At 44.3% G+C, this 24,474-nt stretch overlaps 1 protein-coding gene and 1 non-coding gene across 2 annotated transcripts in view; both read left to right on the forward strand.

Moving 5' to 3' along the window:
• Positions 1-24,474, forward strand: part of LOC130279165 (acyl-CoA dehydrogenase family member 11-like) — a 156,689-nt gene that overhangs the window by 44,219 nt on the left and 87,996 nt on the right. The window lies entirely within an intron of this gene.
• Positions 10,651-10,723, forward strand: TRNAK-CUU (transfer RNA lysine (anticodon CUU)). The gene has a single exon. It is a non-coding gene; the product is annotated as a tRNA-Lys (tRNA).

Consider the following 24,474-nt stretch of genomic DNA (forward strand, 5'->3'; position numbering starts at 1 on the left):
TGCACAGCCCCGCAGCCCAGCTGGGCCTATCGGGTACCTTTAAGCAGGGACTCCGGCAAGAGACCCCGCAATTCCGGCAGCAGCGCAGCCTTTCCAGCAGCGAGGTCCCGAACAGCAGGCAGACGGAGGACACACCGGGCCCACGGGGATTACTGAGGATGGCAGCCGCTTCTCCACAGCACCGGAGCGCCACTCACCACCCGCCGCGATCCGGACCGGAAGTTGAGGAAGGCCCCGCAGCTCGGAGGACCCGATCGCCCACTCCAGCCGCCACAGTCCAGACAGGGCACCAGGATCCCCGGATGTGAGCCCCCGGAATAGGTAAGTGGATCTTCAGCTCCCCCAGGAGCGCAGCAGCCAGCAGTTTCGGGCAGGAGGATACGGGAGGCCGCAGGCTTTGTGGCCTAGCACACGTCCGGCTCCAGCACCCCGCTCAAACTCCACCAAATCTCCCGATGGAGCCACTACTGGGGTCCCTATGGTGGTGGGAGACGTCCAGGGAGGGACAGGAGCAAATTCAGTGCAGGATGGCAGGGATATTTAAGGATAATCAAGCAGGATGGCAGGAGCTCCACTCTCACATGTCCGATCAGGCCGCCATGCAGACCACGTAACCGGGGAACATATTTATAATGGATGTTTAATTTGAACTCTATGACACCATTTGGTCTTAATACCGATTTCGAACTTTTTGCTTTTATTTAGTCCAACACTATCTTATAATTCCACCTACAATGTCTTTCAAACATAAAAAAGAGGGGAAAAAAATAAGTCAGTGTTCAGACTGCATTTTTTCAACATGCGTTTTTGATGCGTTTTTTGCACCATAGGGTGCAGTCCACTGCTATCTACTACCCCTAAATCCTATTTTTGTAATATAAGAAATTTAAAATCTACACTTATCTAAAAAAGGTTCCTAAAACATTGTTCTATATTGAAGAAACTGTAAAGAAGCTCCTATCACTAGGTATTATTCATATTAAGAATGCATATGTTATGAAGTTTTGCGGATTAGTGGAAGTACCCTTCAAACGCCGGATTATTGAAGATTAGACATTATAAATGGTATTGTCCTGGGGGGATCACCCATCCCTGAGGAAGGATAGCGAACTATCCGAAATGCATTGGATCTGACCCGGCTTCTGTGCCCTACAACAATAGTGACGTCACTAAGTAGCGCCCAGGCAATACCGCAACACGATCCGTTGTTCAGCGCGCCACACCGGTGAGACGCTATCCGGCCGGAGCGATCCTCACGGTGTGTGTAATCGCTGCAAAAAAAACCCTTATTGAAGGGAGCTCTTTGCGGCTCCTCGGAACCATAGCGGACATCAATTCCAATCATAAACCACCACGGATATCTATTTCAGTTTACGTTCCTACCTGGATCACAAGTGGGAAACAACCTCCGGGCCACAGTTCTAACACGAGCGCTGTATGCTTACAGGTACCGGTTCACTTTTTATGAAATACTTGGCTCTTGCCACATTTCTGTCAGAGATTGTAGTCATTGTATTCACATTGGAAACATTATCGCAACATTTGTAACGGGATGCTGTGATAGCAAGTCAGTTGCAAATAACGTAGTATTTTTTCAAATTTCTTTGTCATCATCCGGTTTTCTGCTTTAGGCACTATTAAATCCATGGACATTTAGGTTTAATTAATTTTTTGGTATATCTGACAAGAATTATCATCAGTAATATAGTCTAAGTACTTACCGGCTCCTTATATCAAGGATACAGCCAACCTTAGCAAATTGAAATATACCTTTTTATTGTTTCTGTGCGCCGATACGCTAATACCATATTAAGTTTTAATTCATTATCCATGTGAGGAGTGGTCATGACCCTCTCAGCGTTATCTTGGCAGCCGGTAACATACCATTCCAGCGCTAGTGATACCTATACAAATTATAGAGTTCCAGTAGCAACAATCAAAATCCAAATGCTATTTAAATCTGGCTATACACCAATACAATATGAAGGAGATTTATCAAAACCTGCGGAGAGGCAAAGTTGCCCAGTTGCCCATAGCAATCAATCAGCTCGCTTCTTTCATTATTTCATAGGCCTTCTTAAAGGGGTACTCCAGTGAAAAACATCCCCTATTAAAAGGATAGGGGTTAAGATGTATGATCGCGGGGGTCCCACTGCTGGGGACCCCCGCAATAACCTGGCCGGCAGCAGCGGAGTCCGGAGCACAGGAGCGTTGAGCTCCCGTGTTTGTGACGCCATGCCATTCCCCTTCCATTCATGTCTATGGGAGGTGGCGTGGCGGCTAGTACGTAGCCATCACGCCTCCTCCCATAAACCTGAATGGAGGTGGCGTGGCGGCTGTAGTTGCCAGTCATCCCGCACGGAGCTGAGTTCGCTCTATGCACGGATGACCGGGTCTGTCGCGCCGGCGATCGCAGGAGCTCGTCTTGTTCCTGCACAGCCAGCCCTGGCTGCAGAGCATATGATTTTATTGAAACTGCTACTGAAAGACCTACAGCACAGCTTGACATCCTAAGACCCTAGGAACATACATCACAGCTGTGAGGCTCATATCCAGTGCTTCATGGGACTTGCCTGACCCTGACTCTAACCCCCTGCACAGTTAGTTTATAAATGAGATGCAACACTGTAGATCACTGTAGAGGTCATTATATGTACGTTTATAACTTTGTTCAGTAAAGTAAATTATATGAATTTATGTATATAATGTTTGTTCCTATATGTGACTGTTCAATGCAATGTTTTTACGGTAATACTGCAGCTCTACTTCTCCATGTTCACGTAATATGAACACAGCCTCTGTTCAACAGCTGGTATTATTGTGTGAGCAGCTTGAAAGTGTTTATATAGCAGAGGTGACTGTACACAGAAATGGTCGTGTTTGCACATTCAGTTCTGATACATTTGCTTCATATACCTGCACCAGTTAGACAAATGTAGCAGAGATGACTGGGTACACAGAAAAGTTTATTTCTATTTGCAGATTCAGCTCTGCTACATTCACTACATATGCCTGCACCAGTGAGGGACATTTCTTTAGGTAATTGCAATATCTGATAAGGACAAGAAGGAATGTACCTAATTGGTGCAGGTATATGAAGAAAATGTAGTAGAGCGGAATGTGCATACACAAACATTTCTGTGTACACAGTCATCTCGGCTACAAATTTCTCATATATACAAGCCTTTTAGGGATATTCCTTTAGGTAATTGTAATACAGTAGAATCTCCCAATAGCGGACAGTCATGGGGAACAAAAAAAAGTGTCCGCTAGTGAGAGATGTTCTTTATTGAGAAATAAAGAACATCTAAATGACCGAATACTGTACTCACTCCAGATTGTAAATACCTTTAAAACATGATAAAAAGCAATATTACAGTGGAATCTCCCAGTGACGTTTAATTCCCCCTCTGGATCCCTCCAATGCCACCTCATTCTTCCCCCTCTGAACGCTTCTGTGCCATTTCATTCCCCCTTTACACCCTGTGCTACTTTATTCCTCCTGTGCCCTGTTCCAAATCATCCCCCCTACCCAGTGTCACATAATTTCCCCTTGATTCCCACCCCCCCTTGTGTCATATCATTGCCCCTTTATTACCCTCTGTCCAAATGCATCACCCCCTTTCTTCTACCCCCTGTGCCATTTAATTCCCCCTTTAAACCTCTGGGCCACTTCATACCCCCTTACCTATTGTGCCACATCACTTTTCCCCTTCCCTCCTTCCCTTGTTATTTTTCTTACCTGGCTAGCAAGCTCAGGTGCAGGGGTTCTCAGCTGGTTTGACTTATTCCTGATGTCCTCTGCACTGCACTTACTGAGAGCAGAAGCAGCGGCTGCAGGCACTGACCAGTGACGTCAGGTAAGGCTGCACGATATGGGGAAAATGTGCGATTGCGATTATGGGCCTAAATATTGCCTAAATAAATAAATGGTGAAATCCCCCATTTCATGTCCAATCGCCTCCATTTCACATTTCCACCTATTTTATGCCCACCCTCCTCCCCCTGTCACATTCTCCCCCCGTCACATTCTCCCCCCATGGTCGAATTTTCCCCCATCCCATTCTCCCCATAAGTCACACTCCCTCTACACATTCCCCCCCTCCCCCTGTCACATTCCCCCCTCCCCCTGTCACATTCCCCCCTCCCCCTGTCACATTCCCCCCTTCCACCTGCCACATCCCCCCCCCCCCCCCCACAATGGTCACATCTCACCCCCCCTTTCACATTCTCCCCCACCTCGTCGCATTCCCCCCCCCTAGTCACATTCTCCCCCTGTCACTCCCCTCCATGTCACATCCCCTATGTCACAATTTCACCCCCATGTCACAATTTCACCCCATGTCACAATTTCACCTCCATGTCACAATTTCACCCCATGTCACAATCTCCCCCATGTCACAATCTCCCCCCCATTTCACAATCTCCCCCCCATTTCACAATCTCCCCCGTCACATTCTCCCCCCATCACATTCTCCCCCCTGTCACATTCTCCCCCCCCCCCCCAATCATTTTTTTCCCTGTGCCCTTTTACTTAGCTCAGTGTTTTTCTACCAGGGTGCCTCCAGCTGTTGTGAAACTACTACTCCCAGCATGCCACAGCTTTTGGCTGTCCAGGCATGCTGGGAGTTGTAGTTTGGCTGTCCAGGCATGCTGGGAGTTGTAGTTTTGCAACAACCGGAGGCCCCCTGATTGGGAAACACTGACTTTTACTATTTAAATTTTGTTTTTACCTGCTCTGGCCAGCCCCTGCCTGCAGCAGCACACAGGAGCCGGGCCGAGCAGATAATCGCAAGTTTTCCCGGTGGGCCATATCGCAAAAAGCAAAAAATCGCGTTTCGATTGCTTTTGCGATATATCGTGCAGCCCTAACGTCAGGAACATCACTCATCAGTGCCTGCAGCTGCCGCTGCTCACAGCTTCTCAGTGAGTGCAGCACAGAGGACGTGAGAAGAACGTCAAACCTGCTGAGAGCCCCTGCACCTGAGCCTGCTGGCCAGGTAAGAAGAAAAACCGGGGAGGAGGGAAGAGGAAAAGTGATGTGGTAAAAGGGGTGTGGGGGGATGATTTGGAACGGGGCACAGGGGGAATAAAGTGGCACAGGGAGATAAAATGGGATGAAATGGCACAGTAGGAATAAAGGGGGGAAAGAAATGGCACAGAGCGCGGTAAAGAGGGGGTGATGAATTTGCACAGAGGGTAATAAAGGGGGAATGCAATAGCACAGGGAGGATCAAGGGGAAATTATGTGGCACAGGGGGTTATAAAGGGAGGATGATTTGACACGGGGGGATTGTGGGGGGGGGGGGCATACGGACGTACAGAAGCAAGACACCACTGTTTAAACAGCAGTCTTCTGCTTCTGTGCTGGGGAGCCTGGGCCCCTTATTGGGGTAGTGGCTGTACCCTCCTGACGGCAGCCCTGTGTACAAGGTAGAGTCGGCACATAAGCCTGGTTGTCCCCTATTGGGAGTGTTTTGTCCCCTATTGGGTGTGTCCATGTCCACTATTGGGAATGTTCTTTATTCGGAGGGTGCAAGTACATTGTCTTATGGGACTTATGGGCCAGGGAATAAAAAGCTGTCCACTATTAGGAGGTGTAAACTAAGGAAGATTTTACTGTATATTATAAGCAAAGACCAGGATTGCCCCTCACTGGGGCAGGATTATGAGGCAAATGTAGCAGAGCTGACAGTGTATGTACACAGTAAAGATTATTGGCACCAATTAAAGACCTTCCATGACATGGAGGGCAGTGCTTAGAGCACAGCAACATCAGCTGTGCTTTAAAGGGGTACTCCACCCCTAGACATTTTATCCCCTATCCAATGTCCGGGCCGATGCTGGGGGGGGGGTTATGGTCACGAAGCTTTTCATCTACTGACCTTGTTATGAATTACATTTATGAATTATTTTAACTGTTTCATATGCATTGGAAAGTATAAGCGCTAGGGCCCAGCGTTTCCTGTTTTATATTATTAAATTACAAATAAATTACGCTTTTATCTATCCAAGTAAGAGCCTTTTCCTTTATTTTCACCATCCTCTATCTCTCTTTCACCATCCCCCCTTTCCACTTTCTCCTTTAATCATTTCCTTCTCCCCTATACACTGATCAATATATACACACACCTCCTGCAGTTTATACAGAAACACCTATCATCACAAATATTCATTATATACATGCATATTCTCCAATTTATACAGTAACACTTACCATCACCCTCTCCAATCATTCACAAACACCTATCAAGATACTTTTCTCCCCCATATTTTCCATCTCTCCTATATACACCGATCATTATATACAGATTCTCCAGTTTATACAGGAACACATATCATCACCCTCTTGAATTATTCATTACATATATACATACCCTCAAGTTTATACAAACACCTATAATCACCCTCTTTAATTATTCATAAACCCCACTATCATCATTACATATTCACAGACAAAACCATTTAACACATTTCCATCACACTCAAGACCTTGAGAACCAGTCACCCCCATTTACCTTTACGAATTTTCTGTTTAATCAGGGTATACAGGAGATTATACCCAGACTGAAGTTCTCGGTCACCACACCAGATTGAGTACATCTCACAATTCCTTAATCTTTTTCAACTACTCCCATCATGCCTGAACAGTCTCGGGCATGATGGTAATTGAAGTTCTATTATTATTATTATTATTATTTTTTTAGTTCTTTAAACCCTCATTGCAAGTATCCTATCATTACAGAAATCTCTGCTGTCTTATGTGGCACATGGCTTGTTTATAGAGAACTCTCAAACTATTTGTTGTAATCTGTCATTTTGTTGTTAATTATTCACATCATTCCTGTTAGCCTTTACCTGGTAAATATTAACTACCATATTCATCTTCCATATTTTTCTTATGTATAATGTAGTCTTAGTAATAATTGTTCATTTTAAACCCTTTCAGTACTGGTGATACCCTTTGTGCCTCCGTGCAGCACTGTTGCCCCCTCAGCGACACCATCTCAGTAGTGTTGCCTCCTTTTGTGACCCCAGTCTCGTTACTGTTGTCTCATTCATTCCCCCTTCACAGTACTGGTGTGCATTTTTTATTTAGTAGAGATGCCATTCAGACAAGCTAAATATTAGATATAACCTCAGTCAAAAGCTGATAGTTGGAGTTACACTTTGTTAGTGCATTTTTCTTGAATACTTTATCAGCCACATCTTTTTAAGGAAACTATGCATTTTCTGTGTGCTGTTGTTTCTGATTGTTATCAATAATTGTAGATAGGTTATATTGTAAGGACAACACTTAACAGGCACCACAAATATTTCTGTTATGCAATTTTTAGTGTGTTTAGGAGTTCACTATCTTCCTTTAAGAGCTAAGATTGCGTAAGTTCCATGACAGTTTCTTTCTAAAGAAAAATATGTTTATACAGTATTCTGTTTTGCATCCAGGTTCCTGTATTTTTAATCGGTTTATGGAGCTTGGCTTAAGTCATGCATTGTTTGCAAAAATTAGTTCAATATGGTTCTGTGTATAACAACGCAACTGCACTTTTGCATGTATGAGTTCCATGTGGTGTTCCATGTGGGTACGGTATGAGTTCCAAAGTCATTTCAAATAGTAATTGTTGCCAGTAGTCTAGGGTAGAAAATAATATTCCCACTGAACTTGTATAGAGATTTTTTATACAGGGCTTTGTACATATGAATGCACATTTTAATTCTTCATTAATTTTCATGGGGAAAATACCCAGCCAGTGGAGCATGGCACCATTTTTATATGTAGTGGCACATAGATACCTCTCTAACTCTTGTTTTGTGGACATTGTGGGGGAGATTTATCAATATGTATCTGTGTGCAGCCTTCACGGTCTTTTTCTTTGCTGTGCTTTTGGCTTATGTTTTGGCTTATTTATCAATGAATTTATAACGGCGCACAGACTTAGATGAATTTTTCACAAATGAAAAATCACCTCAGAACTTGCTGTTGGATGTCATAGATGGCAGAGGTGGTATGAATTTGCGTTTTTTTGAACATTTGCGCATTATTTTTGCGCCTTATTTTTGTGCCTTTTTAAAAAGACACAGTTAAAGGACATCTGCAGCGTGTTTAACACTTATCCCGTAAGGATAGGGGATAAGTGTTTGATCGCGGGGTGGTCCGACCGCTGGGACCCACTGTGATCTCCTGTACGGGGCCGCGGCTGTCCCATGCAGGGGGCGTGCCGGCCGCAGCATGACGTTGCATCCGGCCCACCTCCTCCATACATCTCTATGGGAGAGGCGGGGATGCAGCGTTCGTGCCTCCCCGTCTCCCCCATAGAACTGTATGGGGAGGAGACGGGGTGTCACCGTCGACCTCTAGGTCGACGCTACGCACCTTAGCGCTCACCATGAGCGCTAATGGCGGTGCCCCGTTAGGGAGATCGCGGAGGGTCCCAGCTGTCGGACCCCCCGCAATCAAACACTTCTCCCCTATCCTGTGGATAGGGATAAGTGTCATACCGCTGCAGTTGTCCTTTAATAAATCTCGTCCATTGTCAAGAATAAAGCACTGCATCTCACACTCACTTTTTGCCAGTTGTCTATTTTGAAATTTCACAAAATTTTGGTTCAAAAACTGACTGTGCAAAAATTTTGCACCAAATTTCAGCCAATAAAATATCAGGAAGGCAGTAATAAATTTCCCCCTTTTATGTATATAAGCATTTTTAGGCCTAGGCGAGGGACTCAACAGGTAACAGAAGGTTTTACATAGGAGGCTCATGTTTAATACTACCCTAGTCATGTTTCATACCACCCTGCCAATACTGGGAGAAAAAAAAGGTTCATACTCACTTCTAGTAAGTTACAAATAACATTGAAGACCTGAACCTTACCTTACACCTCTTGAGATGTGTATATTAAAATGACACTAGTTCTAGGGGTACTCCGATGGAAAACACTTTTTTTTTTAAATCAACTGGTGCCAGAAAGTTAAACAGATTTGTAAATGACTTCTATTTAAAAATCTTAATCCTTTCAGTACTCATCAGCTGCTGTATGCTCCACAGGAAGTTGAATGGTTCTCTTCTGTCTGACCACAGTGCTCTCTGCTGACACGTCTGTCCATTTTAGGAACTGTCCGGAGCAGGCTAGGTTTGCTATGGGGATTTGCTCCTCCTATAGACAATTCCTGACATGGACAAGAAAACCACAATTTTGCTAATTTTGGAAGGTTTCGTTTTCACGCCGTACAATTTACGGTAAAACTGACATGTGTTCTTTATTCTTTGGGTCAATACAATTAAAATGATACCCATGATAACATACTTTTCTATTACTGTTGAGCTTTAATAAAAATAAAAAAAAAATCGCAAACTTTTTAACCAAATTAGTACGTTTGAAATCCCCCTATTTTGAAGACCTATAACTTTTTCATTTTTCCGTATAAGCGGCGTTATGAGGGCTCATTTTTTGCCCCGTGATCTGTACTTTTTATTGATACCATATTTGCTTATCTAAAACTTTTAATCCATTAATTATACATTTTTTTGGAATAAAATGTTATAAAAAGCAGCTATTTTGGCCTTTTTTTTTTTTTTTTTTTTTACACGTTAATGCTGTTCACCGTACGGTATCATTAACATTTAATTTTAATAGTTCAGATATTTACGCACGCGGCGATACCAAATATGTATATAACATTTTTTTTAACACTTTTTGGGGGTGAAATAGGGAAAATGGGACAATTTACGTTTTTATTGGGGGAGGGGTTTTTTCCCTTTTTATTTTTTTTAACTTTTTTTTATTTTTGCACTCTAATAGTCCCCATAGGGGACAATTTATAGCAATGATTCAATTGCTAATACTGTTCAGTTCTATCGGTCATCTTCTGCTCTGGTCTGCAGGAAGGCAGATCAGAACAGAAGATGCCGGGGAGGCAGGTGAGGGAACCTCCGTCTGCCGTGCTGGATGATGTCTAAGCGCCGGAGTACTGGACCAGAGAGTTTTTTTGCACATCTGACCACTTTCACTTTAAGCATTAATAACTCTGGGATGCTTTTACTTTTCATTCTGGAAAAGTTTTTTCCTGGAATACCCCTTTAATTTCCCTTCTGGAAGTGTTAGCTAATTGTCTCTACACCAACATTTATGGTATCTCTTTATGCCATAAATGTCTATGGTGGGAATAAATTAATTCTTGGCTTGGTTGGCATGGCAGGACAAAATAGAAAATCAATTACACAAACCATCACACTTTGAGGTATTTGGTAAGGCTTTTAAAATCTTCTGGGTCCATTTGATTAATAGAATCAAAGTACTAGACATCTTTTGTTCTACACATTAACCCCTCAAGGAACGTAACAAGGGGTACAGTGAGCCTTAACACCCCACAGGTGTTTGACGACTTTTAAATTATTATTTTTTTTTCCCACAAAAATGCTGGATTTTCTTCAAATTTTACATTTTTACAAGGGGTTATAGGAGAAAATGCCCCCTCAAAATTTGTAACCCCATCTCTTCTGAGTATGGAAATACCCCATGTGTGGACGTCAAGTGCACTGCGGGCGCACTACAATGCTCAGAAGAGAAGGAGTCACATTTGGCTTTTGGAAAACAAATTTTGCTGAAATGGTTTTTGGGGGGCATGTCACATTTAGGAAGCCCCTAGTTGCCTGGCTAGCTCAGTCGGTAGAGCATGAGACTCTTAATCTCAGGGTCGTGGGTTCGAGCCCCACGTTGGGCGATGACTGGTAAGTTTTAGTTTCTGGCTGTGCTTACCTGCATCACCCCACCAGCTCACAGATACAAGCCCCTATGGTGCTAGGACAGCAAAAAAACACATACTATTTTGGAAACTACACTCCTCAAGGAACGTAACAAGGGGTACAGGGAGCCCTAACGCCCCACAGGTGTTTGATAAATGTTCATCAAAGTGGGATGTGAAAAGGGAAAATTTTTATTTTTTACACTAAAATGCTGGGGTTACCCCAAATTTTTCATTTTCACAAGTGGTAATAGGAGAAAATGTCACCGTAAATTTGTAAATACATTTCTTTGGAGTAAGGACATAACTCATATTAGGACGTAAACTGCTCTGCGGGTGCACACCAGGTCTCTGAAGAGCAGGAGGGCAGTCAGGGGCCTTGAGCATTTACTGAGCTACTTTGGAGCCAGAACAGCGGGACCCCCCCTCAAGGAACCTTACATGGGGTACACTAAGTTAGTAAAGTGGGGTACAGTGGGCCGTAAAATGACAAAATAAATTATGTTCCCAGAATGATGACCCAGAGCATAGCCAAAACTAAATTAAAAAAATATATGCCCACCCCAAACCCTATGCTCCGAATCATCATTCTGGGTGGAGAGTGGAGGTGGAGAGAGAGAGCGCTGCGCATTTGAGGCAACATTAAAAAAAAAGTCCCCGATGCTAGTGACTCAGTGACCCATGACAATTTAGTGGTTTATGGGGTTAAAATTTGGAATGTACTCTGGACTTGGTACATTAAAATCAATAGGGAAAATTGTGTGTGTGTGTGTGGGGGGGGGGGGGGGGGGTGAGTGTGTAGTGTATGTGCTTGGTGTGAACTGTATATAACTGTGTGATTATAAAACATAATAAAAAAAATATTAAAAAAGGGGGGGGGGGACAAATGCGGCGCAAATTTATTTATTTATTTTACCCCCTACCTGTCCCTGTACACTGAAGCTCACACCCTGCACTACACAGCTCTTCTTCAGCCCTGAGTGGCACAGATCTTGGCAGAGGGGGGTCCCTGGCTTCTTCTCTCAGCTCTGCCCCCTGACTGAACTCAGTGGGCTAGCAGAGCTGAGAGAAGGGAACATTAACCCCTCCTCTGCCAGCTGCTATTGGTCGGACAACACCGCCGCCAATCACCTGCTAATCGCCTGCCGATCACCTGCTAATTCCGGGTCATCGGGTCATGACCGGAATCGCCGCAGATTGCCGGTCTGAATTCACCGGCGATCTTCGACGATCACCGACATGGGGGGGGGGGGGGGGGGGTTTGCCCCCTCGGAAATCATTTAGCAGGCATCCTGCTCTGATCCCCGCCAGGTGCGCGGCGGGGACCAAAATTCCTAGAGGCGTACCTGTCTGCCCTGGGTCCCTAAGGTGTTAAGGAACGCTTGCGCCACTCAAAATAATGATGATACAGTAAATACCTTGGTAAGCTCCTTGGATTAAACAAAAGGACATATGATGTGCCAATGCCTATAACGTATAACTAATCTGCACACAAACAAATATAGACCACAGATATGTGAAAAAGAACAGTGCAGTGAATATCCAAAACATTATAACAAAAAAAAAAAACAAGGAGAACATATGGTCTCAAATACTGACATGGCAGGGAGCCCTAAACAGCTTCTTTCAACTTGTTAGTATTATCGGCCAGTATCTCAGTACTCCACACTGAGACCCTGCCAAATCCAAAGTTTTGATAGGTCTCTGTGGCTTTTCATAAGTGTTCTTTACACAACAGGGGACACTTTAATGCAGAAGTGTTTCCACAAATGAATGGAGTGTCCCTTGCTTCCAATTATCATTTATATGTATTGAATATGTGCAAACATTTGGTAATAATCAGAGCCTCATGATAGATTTCTCCAGATGACTTTCATTATAGGACTATATGCATTATGTTATCATTTTGTTACTTTATTTTAACATTTTCAACATTAAATTTTGGTTAGCCTTCATACCCATAGTGTCATCTTCCATATCCATTCCTACTCCTTGTTTTTTGAGTGTGATTAGGCCATTTTGGAGTTCCTTTAAAGGTGCTCCTCTTAAATCTTCAAACTAATCTTTAGTTAAATCCTTTCAACTTGGAACTTGGTCCTACACACAGGATACCTGTTGGCATGCCATCAATGTCTTTGATGGAAATACCATTTTCAGTTTTTGGTTGTCCTTAGCTTGCAGCATTGCAGAATTCTCTGACACAGTTGTTTGACACACGTCAAGTCTACGTCAAAGGGGGGGGGGGGATGGCCTGGATGCCGGTGTGAGCGGCCACACTAAGTGAGGGCTCCCGCTATGAGTTCTCCAGACAGCAGGACTGTCCTAGGGGTGACTCTCCTGATCCACCTGTCATTGTTTGAGGGATCTCCGACTCCTCGGCAGCGACAGTCCTCTGAAAGGCCTGTCTATGATGCGACTGCTATGGACCATCGGTTCTCTGGACTTTTGGCTGCCTTTACTTCCTGTCAGTGATGGTGACTAAAGTGGATAAACTGTGGCAGGAATATGTTATTCTGTAACATGAGACCCAGAAGATACATGAGCGCACTGAGGAGGTGGAGCGTAGGGTATCTGCAGTGGAAGATACTCTCCATCCTTTGCTGGACAGAGTTGAATTACTAGAGCACCAGATGACAAGAGTTCTGGGCCCAATGGATGATATGGAGAACCGCCTGCGGCGCAATAACATCTGGTGGGCCTTCCTGAAAAGGTGGAAGGGAATGACCCTGTGTTATTCCTTGAAGCATGGCTGAAGGAGATTATTCCAGTGGACACCTTCTCTACTTATTTCTCTGTTGAACGGGCCCACAGGTTCCCAGTCAGGCCTCCTCCTCCCTGGGGTCCTCCTTGTCCCTTCCCGGCCAAACTTCTACACTTCAGAGACAGGGATGCTGTTCTGCGTGCAGTCCGACTCAAGGGAGAGGTCATTTGTGATGGGAGCAGAATCTTTTTACCCTGACTTTTCCATGGAATTACGCAAGCAGCGAGTGCAGTTCACTGAGTCCGGTCGAAACTGCCAAAACTGCCAAGGTATACCGATATGCGATGCTATATCCTGCTCGCCTGAGAGTGGTGGATGGAGCCTCTACTAAGTTCTTCATCTCCCCTACTGAGGCTCTTCATTGGGTTGATGCTGCCACCCCCCCCCCCCCCCTTGCTTTCCTCTTAGGGTCTCCCTAGGTTCTGGTTCTCCCTAGGGTTTCTCTAAGTAGTATTCCGTAGTTACTGGCCATTTTAGTGTTTGTGGCTGGGTGGCGGGAGGGTTTTGGTATTAGTAGTGTTTTAAGTTTACTTGGCGTATTTCTGATGCTCGGCAGTACTTTGTTAGGACGTAGAAGTTTTACTATGTCCCGTTTAGCGTTAGACAGGGAATTCTGGGGAATGTTTTGCTTATGCCTTGTTGCATCTGTTTCTGTGTTTTGTGTTTGTGCCCTGTCTGTTTTTATGTTGATTGTGTGTGGTGTGTGTGGTCCCAGTGCTCTGTCCTTCCTTGATCTTGTCCTCCTTTGGTCTGTCCTGCTTTTGTCTCTGGATTTGTCTAATGATGGGGACCCTAAAAGTTATTAGCTGGAATGTTCGGGGGCTTAAAGGGGTTATTCGGAAAAAAACTTTTTTTTTTATATATATATATATCAACTGGCTCAAGAAAGTTAAACAAATTTGTAAATAACTTCTATTAAAAAATCTTAATGCTTTCAGTACTTATGAGCTGCTGAACTGAGTTGTTCTCTCTGATGACACCTGTCTCGGGAACTGTCCAGCGTAGAAGCAATAGAAGAAAATCCCCATAGCAAACCTCTTCTACTCTGCAGTTCTCGAGACAAGCAGAGATGTCAGCAGAGAGCACTGTTGCCAGATAGAAAAGAACAACTCAACTTCAGCAGCTGATAATTATTGGAAGGATTAAGATTTTTTTAATAGAAGTAATTTACAAATCTGTTTTAACTTTCTGGAGCCAGTTGGTATTAAAAAAAACTTTTTTCCTGGAATACACCTTTTAACTTTAAGGTCAAGAGGGCCATATGTCTGGATTTTGTGAAGCATCACTCTCCCCACATCATATGTCTGCAGGAAACTCATATTAAGGGCCAGAAAGTTCTTGCTCTGAAGAGGAGGGCTTGGATAGCGCAGGGCTATCATGCCTCCTATTCTAATTATGCTAGCGATATCTCTGTTTTAAGTCTTTGCCATTGGTTGTTTCCCAGGTAGCATGTGACCACTTTGGGAGGATTGTGATATTACATTGTTCTCTGGGTTCTTTCTCCTTCGTTCTTACCTCCGCTTATGTGCCTCCGCCTTTTCCCGTCTCTGTGTTGGAGTTGATTACTAACAAACTGTTGCCTTTTCCCTCCGATCCCTCCTGATTTCAATGTGGCTCCTGATCCTCTGCTCGACCGCACCACTGCTACTGACCCTGGCTCTTCCTCTTTTAATACCTGGCGCTTGGCATGGGCCTGACTGACCTCTGGAGGTGGAAGTACCCGACTGCATATTTTTTTTCCTTTTACTCTGCCGCACATAGGTCCTTTTCTCGCATTGATATTGCTCTGGCGTCCTCCAGGCAGTTAGAGATGTTTCCTACACCACTAGGGGATCTCAGAACACTCTGCTATACTTGTAGTCCTTAACCTAGGTCCTAGTCCCCCTTCCTGTGTTTGGTGCATGCATCCTGGCTGGCTGCAGGCCGAGGCTGTTGTGGAGGCTTTGGGGGTTGCCCATGCTGAATACTGGGAGCATAATGCTGCTTATCCTGACCCTTTAGTTCCATGGGATGCGTACAAGGCCACGGTGAAGGGCGCTTTTATAGCAGATGTACCGGGTCAGAGGAGAATTAGGTCGGCTATGGAGAGCAAGTTTCTGAAGGACGTGAGTGCTTTAGAGGCAGCTTATATTAGGGATCCCTCTCCTGATAATGAATGGGTGTGGGTTAGTGCTGGGCGGCATACCGGTACATACCGAATACCGAAATTTTTGTGCTGCACGATATTAATTTTTCCCATACCGCAATACCGGTTGGGCCCCTCCCCCTCGAGAATGAATTATCAGCGCTGCGCTGTCCTCATCGGGGAACTAATCCTATGTGACCCGCGAACACTGTTCTGCCCCCCCCAAAAAAACTCTGTACTGTATGCTGTATCCCTATGCCCGGGCTGCAAAAGATAAACAAAATAAACTTTAACGCACCTTCCTACGTTCCCCCATCGGTCCGGACCTGCTTCCTGGGGACGGGAACGTCGGAGAACCGTCAGCCTATCACCGGCCGCAGCGATGTTCCGCCTAGGCCGGTGATAGGTTGAGCGCACTGTCATGTAAGAAGCCGGCCGGTTTCTTACATGACAGTGGGCTCAGCCTATCACCGGCCGAGGCAGAACATCGCTGCGGCCGGTGATAGGCTGACGGTTCTCCGACGTTCCCGTCCCCAGGAAAAGCGGGAGGCCGACGTAGGAAGGTGCGTTAAAGTTTATTTTGTTTATCTTTTGCATCCCAGGCATAGGGATGCAGCGTACAGTATAGAGTTCCAACGCGGCGGCCCGCAACAAACAGGGGAACCAGGAGGGCAGCGCTTGCGGATGACATGTGATTAGTTCCCCGATGGGGACAGCTCATCGCTAATAATTAATTTGGGGGGGGGGGAGCAGAACAGCCCTCGCGGGTCACATATGATTGGGGGGGGGTAGAGAAATACTGTTATATACCATGGAACCGCCATAAGTTACAAAAATACTGTGATACACTTATTTGGTCATACCGCCCAGCTCTAGAGTGGGCCAAGGCTCAGAGGTCTCTTTTAGTTGTCCAGAAGGATAGGGTTCAGTTGCAGTTTTCAGACAGGGAAGCTGCCCTAGTTGAGTTTGGGGACAAGAATCTGAGGCCTACTTGGTGAGCTAGCCGACCTTCTGCCACTATCCCATGTATTAGGGGCGGGGATGGTTCTGTAGTGTCTGACCCCCAGTTGATTAACTCAGTCTTCAGGGACTTTTACTCCTCCTTGTATTCTGCCCCTTCTAAGCCCTGTCAGGGGGAAATTTTGTTTTTCCTACATGAGCTATCCCTTCCCATGCTCAGTCGTGCGCAGGCGGAGGCGTTGGATGCTCTCTTTACAGTTGAAGAGGTGGAGCAGGCCATTAGTGATCTTCCTCATGGGAAAACGCCGGGTCTAGATGGGATGATTGGCGATTGGTTTAGGATGAATGGGGAGAGGCTGGCTCCTATCCTCCAGCAGCCATTCGCAGTGACCCCATTATCTGTGGTATCCCCAGGGGTTCTATTGTAGAGAAGGTTTCCCTTTATGTGGATGACACGTTAGTGTACTTGGCGGAGGGGGTCTCTCCTGTCTCTAATTGACCAATTTGGTTTGATTTCAGGCTTGCGGGTCAACTGGGCTAAGTCCTTTCTAATGGTGCTCTCACCAGGGGTTCCCCTTCCCTCCTCTCTTCCACAGGGTGTACAGGTGGTCCATCATTTTAGATACCTACGGGGGGGAAGTCACTGCGTCCCTGACGGATTATTTTTTCCTAAATTTGGAACCACTCTTATGCACCACTGTGGAGCGGTCCTCACTCCCTCTATCCTTAGCTGGCAGGATCAATATTTTCAAAATATTTTACCTTCCTAAATTATTTTACCTCTTTCATTTAGCTCCCCTGATTCCTCCTAAGAAATATTTTAATACACTGTGTGGTGCTCTGGGATCCTTCTATTGGCAGGGAAAGCTTCCCAGACTTGGTCGGGCCCTTCTCCAGGCTCTTAAACAGCAGGATGGCTTGGCTGCCCCTGACTTGTATAACTATTTTCTTGCCTCCCAACTGGTCTATGCAGCGTGGTGGCTCGACCTGGATCTGTCGAATTCGGCTACATCATTGGCTGGAGCGCTTATGGGATCCCACAAAGCTCTTACTAACTCACTCTACAGATTTCTGGGTTACCGGGAAGTGTGCTTGAGTGAGTGCTTGGTTGTCTGTCTGTGCTGGGCCTTCTGCGGTCGGGTCTCAGATGTGCCCTTATTTACTGTTGACTAATGTTTATGCATACCTTTGACTTCCTGTCATTATTGTGAAGTTGGTCTCTGGGACCTACAGAGGCTGTTGTTTATGTTCTTTTTACCTTGTTGGAAATGTCTGTCCTTTAAAGTGCAAAATTAAATAAATACTTTAAAAAAAATCTATGTCAAAGCAGCTTTGAACACAATTTTTTTTTTTTTTACCATTTTTACCATTTTTAGTTTTGATTGGTAGAGACGATAGTTCAGCAATCAAAGATAAACACATGTTAAAACTGCAATAAAAGTGCATAGTGTGAACCCAGCCTTACCCCTTATCAGGTGTCATTGTATGAAGATATTCAATGTTATTAATTTCACATTTCCGTGGTTCTTATGTTGTGGCTAATCAGTGTAAAACTGACTTGATTACTGAGCTGGAGCTGTGACGGGTGTTCCGTGGGTAATTTGCAGCAAAAAATCTACAGCATATCACATTGGCCTCAATGGGATATGCTACGAATATTCTACTACAGAAAATCCGCCACAGCTCAAACCCACAGTGGGAAACTCGTGGGTAATCCACCCATGTATGTGTACCCTTAGGCCGCTTTTACACATGGCCGTAAGAGCCTGCATCTGCTGAGTGTAATCATTGCACCTGCAGTTGTCGTCCAAATCCCAGCCTCAATGATCAGAAATCTCGAGCGCTAGAGCCTAGTTGTTAGATAATTGCTGCAATATTATTGGACCATTTGGATTAATTGCAATTTGGCTTCTATAAGTAGCAGAGCATCTTTTCATTAGAGATCTGCTTTACATAACGACCATGGGAGAGGGAATATTTATCATATCAAAAAGTAACCTTCTTCATAAAGTGTGGTCTGGGCTAGAGTGAGATTGTGCTACAATATTAAATTGTCTCATTTGATAAATCAGTTACCACTATAAAAGTCAAAGAAAATTTTACTCCATCCTAAGGAGTTTTCATAAAACATCAATATAAATAAATAAGAAGTGTGAAAGCAAGAAAAGTCACAAAATGGTTTTTTTTTGTGCAAATCACCATGTACAATATAAATTAAACAAATTCTGCAAATCACCATTGGGGAGATTTATAAAAACCTGTGGAGAGGTAATATCACATTGTATAACACGTAGAATTCACACTAGACATTGGTTCATCTCACAAACTTGGATTGTTATATTCTATACTGTTATGTCTCTACACATGACAATTCATGTTCTATACATTGTAATGATGATAATTGTTATACTTTGGTTACTTTGCTTACTTCTACACTGGAGATGACTTTATACTTTCTTGCTTTATCTTTTACATGATACTTGATATGTATAAAATGTCTTGGAAAATATTTCTATATAAATAAACAGTTATTTTTAAAAACCTGTGGAGAGGCAAAGTTGCCCATAGCAACCAATCAGATCGCTTCTTTCATTTTTCACAGGCCTTGTTAAGAATGAAATAAGCAATCTTATTGGTTGCTATGGGCAACTGGGCAACTTTGCCTCTCCACAGGTTTTGATAAATCTCCCCCCATGTGCACAAAAATGTAACAAAAGTACACAAAAAAGCTGTGTAAATATAATGATAAATCCAAGCCCCCCCCCCCCCTTCCCCGATATCTTGTCCTAAATATGGGGGATTTTCCAGTTATGTATTAATATGTTAGTATCTACTTAGAATGATTAAAATTGTTATTTATAGATCCTATGACTTTTCTTAGTCAGAGCTTGCTTTGTCTACATGATCATCAATATGAGGGCATTTCCCAGGCTCAGCCTACATTTTCCTTGAAACATGTCATGGATGTGTCTGCCTGCTTTTCCTTACTCTCCACATTCCAGATACTTTGTTAATCAGGAGGTGGGAAGTTGGCAATAACCTGTTAACCTATTAAAATTCTTTGACTGCAGTCCAGATGATGCAAGACTTCCGGGTCTGCATGAAAAAGATCTTTGTTTTGTTTATGACACATCCCTTCAGCAGAGAAAAGACAGGCCTTGATAAAGGAAGAATAGGCAAGCAGATTAGATGAGCAATGTTGTAATAATATAGGCGATATGCTGTTAGGAAGCACTACAGTTTTATTTAGTTTTTTGTCCATATCATGCACACTCACCATTACTAGTCTTACAGTGACATTTGTTTACTGTAGCACAACTGCATTCATGCATTTCATTACGGTAACTGGATCGTGTGATCACCAGTATGATCCACAGAAAATCGCAGTGCTTAATGTGTCATAAGAAGGGGTCATTTCTTGTTCGGAGTCAACTGACTTCTTGTGAACTTGACATCACCAATGAGATCAATCCTGCTAGCTCCCAGACCCCTCTCCATCCCTCCCAGCTCTATTCGTATGATTGCTGCTGAGATCAAAATATATAGTAGTTACACACCTCCCCTAAGGCTGTATTCAAAATTGCATAAAATGTTGTGCTTTTTATTCCTGTGTAAATGTGTTTTAAAGCTTGTTCACCTTTCACTTATGGTAAACATTCTTTGCTTCTCTTCTATGTAGAATATGTGCTAATAGCTAGTTGTCAGATATTTTCATGTGACTTTACACAAGCACCTGTGATTTACCTCCTTATTTTTGGAATAAAAATTGTATGACACTTGACAGATTCTATATTGTGTCCTATTTACTTTTTCCATAAACTTTAACCTCTTAAGGACGCAGGGCGTATGGATACGCCCTGCATTCCGAGTTGTTAAGGACGCAGGGCGTATCCATACGCCCGTGGGAATTCCGGTCCCCACCGCTAGCCGGTTGGGGACCGGAGCCGGATGCCTGCTGAAATCATTCAGCAGGCATCCCGGCATATCGCCCAGGGGGGGGTCATTATGCCCCCCCATGTTGGCGATGGCCACAGATCGCTGGACAATTCAGTCCAGCGATCTGCTGCGATTCCGGGTCAATCGGGTCTCCAGTGACCCGATGACCCGGAATTACTGGCTGATCGGGGCCGTCTCTGACGGCCCCGAACAGCCAGAGCCTGCAGGGGTGAGGTGGCACTGGTGCCACCTCACGATCGCCCTGATTCGTCGGCCGGATTACCGGCCGACCAATCAGGGCGCCTGCTGCGGGTGTCACTCCCGCACCCGTTCCGCCCCTCTTCCGGATGACGTGAGCGGGTGCAGGAAGACGACCCCGGGTGCTGGGGACCCCGATCCCCGGCGTCCATGTTGGGATCGGGGCTCCAGGAGCGACGGCGGCGGCGAGGGACTGTCCTGCAACGGAGCAGCAGCAGGAGGTGAGTTACAGCCTCCTGCTGTTGCTTAGCAACCGCTCCCAGCATGCAAAAAGGGCATGCTGGGAGCTGTAGTTATGCAACAGCAGGAGGCAGACCACCATAACTCCCAGCATTCCCTTATGGGCATGCTGGGACTTATGGTTTTGCAACAGCTGGAGGCACATTTTTTCTATGGAAAAGTGTACCTTCAGCTGTTGTATAACTACAACTCCCAGCTTGCACAAACAGCTAAAGTGCATGCTGGGAATTGTAGTGGTACATCTGCTGGTTGCATGACTACAACTCCCAGGATGCCCGTTGGCTGTCGGTGACTGCTGAGAGTTGTAGTTTTGCAACAGCTGAAGGCACACTGGTTGTGAAAACCATTTTTTTTTTTTACCTAACTCAGTGTTTCACGACCGGTGTGCCTCCAGCTGTTGCAAACTACAACTCCCAGCAGTCACCTTACACCATGCACCGTACATGCTGGGAGTTGTAGTTTTGCAACAGCTGGAGGCACACTGGTTTCGAAACACTGAGTAAGGTCACAAACTCAGTGATACATAACCAGTGTGCCTACAGCTGTTGCAAAACTAAAACTCTCAGCTTGCACAGTCTGTCAGCGCATGCTGGGAGTTGTAGTTTTGCAGCTGGATGTCCCCCCCCCCAATGTGAATGTACAGGGTACACTCACATGGGCGGAGGCTTACAGTAAGTATCGGGCTGCAAGTTTGAGCTGCAGCAAATTTTCTGCAACAGCTCAAACTGCCAGCGAGAAACTACTGTGAACCCCCGCCCGTGCGACTGTACCCTAAAAACACTACACTACCACAAAAAATAAAATAAAAAGTAAAAAAACACTACATATACACATACCCCTACACAGCCCCCCTCCCCTCCCCAATAAAAATGAAAAACGTCTGGTACGCCACAGTTTCCAAAACGGAGCCTCCAGCTGTTGCAAAACAACTACTCCCAGTATTGCCAGACAGCCACTGACTGTCCAGGCATGCTGGGAGTTTTACAACAGCTGGAGGCACCCTGTTTGGGAATCACTGACGTAGAATTCCCCTATGTCCACCCCTATGCAATCCCTAATTTAGGCCTCAAATGCGCATGGCGCTCTCACTTTGGAGCCCTGTCGTATTTCAAGGCAACAGTTTAGGGCCACATATGGGGTATCGCCGTACTCGGGAGAAATTGTGTTACAAATTTTGGGGAGTATTTTCTGCTTTTACCCTTTTTAAAAATGTAAAATTTTTGGGAAAAGAAGCATTTTAGGTAAAAATAATTTTTTTTTTTTTACATATGCAATAGTCGTAAAACGCCTGTGGGGTATAAAGGTTCACTTAACCCCTTGTTACATTCCCCGAGGGGTCTAGTTTCCAAAATGGTATGCCATGTGTTTTTTTTTGCTGTTCTGGCACCATAGGGGCTTCCTAAAGGTGACATGCCCCCCACAAACCATTTGACGCTCCTTCCCTTCTGAGCCCTCTACTGCCCCCGCCGAACAATTAACATAGACATGTGAGGTATGTGCTTACTCGAGAGAAATTGGGTTTCAAATACAAGTAAAAATTTTCTCCTTTTTACCCCTTGCAAAAATTGGGTTTACAAGAATATGCGAGTGTAAAAAATTAAGATTGTGAATTTTCTCCTTCACTTTGCTGCTATTCCTGTGAAACCCCTAAAGGGTTAAAACGCTTACTGAATGTCATTTTGAATACTTTGGGGGGTGCAGTTTTTATAATGGGTCATTTATGGGGTATTTCTAATATGAAGACCCTTCAAATCCACTTCAAACCTGAACTGGTCCCTGAAAAAAAGCGAGTTTCATAATTTTGTGAAAAATTGGAAAATTGCTGCGGAACTTTGAAGCCCTCTGGTGTCTTCCAAAAGTAAAAACTCATCAATTTTATGATGCAAACATAAAGTAGACATATTGTATATGTGAATGAAAAAAAAATTATTTGGAATATCCATTTTCCTTACAAGCAGAGAGCTTCAAAGTTAGAAAAATGCAAAATTTTCAAATTTTTCATCAAATTTTGGGATTTTTCACCAAGGAAGGATGCAAGTTACCAAAAAATTTTACCACTAAGTTAAAGTAGAATATGTCACGAAAAAACAATCTCGGAATCAGAATGATAACTAAAAGCATTCCAGAGTTATTAATGTTTAAAGTGACAGTGGTCAGATGTGCAAAAAATGGCCGAGTCCTTAAGGTGAAAAAGGGCTCAGTCCTTAAGGGGTTAAAAAAAATTAAAAAAAATTTAAGCAAAAAGTAATTCTACCACCCTCTGTGTTTGTCCCATCTTTCTATCACCCACAACTCTCTCCAACTAGTTTGTGGCCACCGGAGGTGTCAGTATCTGAAATCAGGCGAATGGACTGTTTAAACAGTTTATGTAATTCTTATAGAAGTTGGAGTAACTGTACAGCATAGCTCACTCTACTACACACAACTCCCATTAAAGGGGTACTCCACCCCTAGACATCTTATTCTGATCTCTGGCCCAACACCCTGGTGTTCTGAATATTTGTTCAGAACCGCCGGTTGTGCTAGGCAGCTGGCAGCCGTGGTCATCACACCCCTTCTGTTAATGTCTAGCGTTCGCTCTGTGTATGTTGGTTGTGGGGTGCTGGGCCGTTGTAGATTGCAGGGGGGATCCCAGCAGCCAGACTCCCCCGACCACCGCTGGAGGCTGCACCCAGACCAGAGATGGCCGTTGGGCCCTTAAAGGGTACCTCTCATCAAATAAACTTTTGATATATTTTAGGTTAATGAATGTTGAATAACTTTCCAATAGCATGTTAATTAAAAATATGCTTCTTTCTATTGTATTTTTCCCGATCAGTCCTGTCAGCAAGCATTTCTGACTCATGCTGGAGTCCTAAACACTCAGAGCTGCCAGCCTGCTTTGTTCACAGCCAAACAGGCTGCGAACAAAGCAGGCTGGCAGCTCTGAGTGTTCTCCTTTGTGAACAAAGCAGACTGGCAGCTCGTAGTGTTTAGGACTCCAGCATGAGTCTGAAATGCTTGCTGCCAGGACTGGTAGGGAGACCCCTAGTGGTCATTTCTTCAAAGTGGAAAATTAAATAGAAAGAAGCATATTTTTTAATAACATGCAATTGTAAAGTTATTCTGCATACATTAATCTATAATATATCAAAAGTTTTTTTGATGAGAGGTACCTTTTAATGAAGTTATGTAGGAATAGAAAAACACAGATAATTTCTTTATTTCTTTCAAAAATAGTTCCATGTCTTCAGGTTGGGTGTGGTTTTACAACTTGGCTCCATTAACTTTAATTGAACTGAGCTGCAGAGCCACACCCAACCTGGAGACAGACGGGGAGTGGTTTTTAAAAGAAAGTAGCTCTGCTTTTCTATGCCTAGATAACCCCTTTAATCTCGAGGATATATCTCTTTAGGATATGCCATAAATGTTCAGATGGTAAATACCCTTTGAACAATGGAATTATTTGAC

This window comes from Hyla sarda, chromosome 1 (genome assembly GCF_029499605.1).
Source record: "Hyla sarda isolate aHylSar1 chromosome 1, aHylSar1.hap1, whole genome shotgun sequence".
Classification (NCBI taxonomy): Eukaryota; Metazoa; Chordata; class Amphibia; order Anura; family Hylidae; genus Hyla; species Hyla sarda.